Here is a 3,061-nt window from a genome sequence, read left to right on the forward strand (position 1 = left end):
TGTATCTACCATGCGTCAGAAAGGCGAGCCCCCTGCCCCGCGCTATATGTTTAATTACCCCCATACCCCGACGCTTCACACCCCAATCCTCCCTATAAATACATCCATCCTCAATCACTTTCATCACACCAAATTCTCTCAACTTCTCTCAAATACCTTATATTCTCTGTTTAAGGTATATTTTATTATATTTTTAATATAATAAAAAAATTATAACAAAAGTACCTTATAACGAAAAATTGCACGAACTTCTAAATCAAATATGAGAAAATTGTCAGAATTATTGATTCGTTGACGGAATTGTTGTATTAATTTATAAGTTGAGAGGAGATGTGAGGAACTTAACCGGGGAAGAAGGGTATTTATAGCCGAGAAAAGTTGCTATAATTATACAAAGCGCGATCTATATATAATTATGTCAGAATTAAAGGTAAGGCGCGGCCCCTGCCCCGTGCTATACCTTTACATGGCGTAAGGCGCACCCTAGGGGCTGCGCTATACCCACATGTATTCCATGTCAGCATATAGCGCGGTGCAGGGGGTGTGCCTTACCCCACGTGACGTCAAATCAACATGTAATACAATGTAAAGGGCGCGTTTTATTATAAATAGTGTTAAATCGAGAAATATAATCTGACCGATATTATATAATAAATATACCGATATACGATGATTTTTGAAGAAAAACGCGTCTTACTTTTTATATTGGTTAACGTAGCAGGTGAAGAAACTGTTGTTCTGTTTTGCTGAAAAGCACTCTTTACCAGAGAGAGAAAATTCAAAGCCATTGTGTTTGAATATCCCATTTTAGCTTTAAATTATTGCTAGTCATCCGACATACCTAATTGGCCCATTGTTTATTTCTTTTTGTCTCTTCCAGGAATTGGTAATATTCTGTAAATATATTGTTTTTCTTTGAATTTAATGGTAATTATCTTAAAATAATCCTGAAGGAAGAGCTCCTAAACCCATTTTTAATTATACTTACTAAGGAGATAATTAATGGTCAAAGGAAGGATAAAGCACTAATTGAATAGGTTTATTAAACTGTAAGGTAGAAAACAGTTTTATTTATTGATTGATTAATAGCTGACCATATAAGAATTCAACCACCTTGTAAAAATTATTTTTTTCTTAAAAATTCTTTATCATCACTGATTGTTTAATTTATATATTTTTATTTGCTTCTGTTGGCCTTATCTAGGATTCACATCTTTCAACCTATTATAATTTATTTTTATTGATTTTAGGGTTATAGCATGAGAGAGACAACTATGGTGAACTGCTAAATTCATGTTATAATAAAATATGCATCAATTTTTCTCTTCTTTTATTGAAAATATAAATGTTTTTTTATTCTTGTAATACACTTTTCTTTCTTTTATAATTAGAATTGATGTATTATTTCGATTAACGTATATTTAATTATTTTATTGATCTATCATTGATTCGAACTATCAAGTTGATTTTCTTATATTGATAAATGTTCATAATCATTTTTAATAAATTGTACTTAAGCTGCAATGAAGTCAATTATTGATATAACATCTTTATTGTATTCATTTGTATATTACTGTCAATAAAATTTATCATTCAACGTTGATAATGATAATTTCTGGACTATTTCATTTATTTATTTTTACATTTTTTCATGATTCTATTATATTAGTGGTTAATTTGTTCTCTTGATAGTTGAAAATAAATAAATAATGAATATAATTTAATTTTCTTTAATTTTTACAATTATAATTTTATTATATTTTTCTTTATTTATTTAATAAAACAATCAATTTTATTAATTAAAAAAAAACTGTGGTGCACGGCTGTTCCTTTTAACTAAAAGGGCACCACCAAAGGTTGTCAAACTTTGACAACTATTTTAATCCATGTCATCATAAATTTAATTAATTGAAAAGAGTGATGTCACAAACGGTGTTAATGTGGAAGAGGGGTGCATTGCCCTTCGGCACTCACCCAAAAAGTAGGGTAAACTATTTTGACTGAGTAAATAAATCCACGGCGGAACTGCCTTCATTTTATATTTTCTACGGGGGGAGTAGTGGGACTCATTCTCCTGGTTAGGCGGCTAACGGTGGATCAAGTTGTAAAGAAACGTGTTTTGTGGGGAAGAAATCAAGCCCTACTTTTCCTCGTAAATCAATATCAACATTAACTCAGTAGCTGCTTACATATGTATCGATCATATTCTTCCCATTTTTCTTTTTGCTAATATTACTTCTTCTTTTATACTATACTTTCATTTTTCACTTTCATTTTTATTTAAATATCTTCTATTATTTTCGTATATTGTATTTTTAGTTATCTTATAAATTATTGTCATGTGTTAATTCGTTATTTTAATCATGTTTTCTATCAAAAATATCACTTGAATTGATTATAATATGTCACGTATTATAATTTTAAAACTTTAAATTTTAGAACTTATTTCTTAAAAATTATAATGCATGGTTAATAATTTAAAAATAAAAAAACTGATAAAATATTAAAAAATCATAAAAAGTAAACTTTATTTTCATATATTCGATTTGTGTTTTTTATTTATTTTATTAGTTAATCTTTTCATTTTCATATGAAAACAATGGATGATTTTTGTTTGTTCTTATAACAAGTTTTTTATCGGCTGTTATAACACGACTATTTTTTCAAAGTTAAATTTAATGTTTATTTGATTATCTTATTGATCTATCATGCCTTAAATTTTTGAGTTGATTTTTTTAATATTTATATGTTATTGTAATCATCCTAGATAAATTGCACTCGATTTGTGATAGAAATAATTTGTTATCATTACATCATCATCATCATTATTATTATTATATATGTAATTTCCATGTTAGGGGTGATGATTATTATCATTCACTATAGACAATGATGTTATTTGTGAATATTTTTTTGAGTTATTAAGTTAGTTTTTTTTAACTTTTTTTATTGCATGATTGGATTTTATTATCTAGTGATTAATTTATGTTATTTAATAATTTCATAATATATTATTTTAATTTTAATTTTTATAATTTTTAATTGTATAATTTTATTATAT

The sequence above is a fragment of the Hibiscus syriacus genome, unplaced genomic scaffold (genome assembly GCF_006381635.1).
Source record: "Hibiscus syriacus cultivar Baekdansim isolate YM2019G1 unplaced genomic scaffold, ASM638163v2 tig00005160_pilon, whole genome shotgun sequence".
NCBI classification, from domain to species: domain Eukaryota; kingdom Viridiplantae; phylum Streptophyta; class Magnoliopsida; order Malvales; family Malvaceae; genus Hibiscus; species Hibiscus syriacus.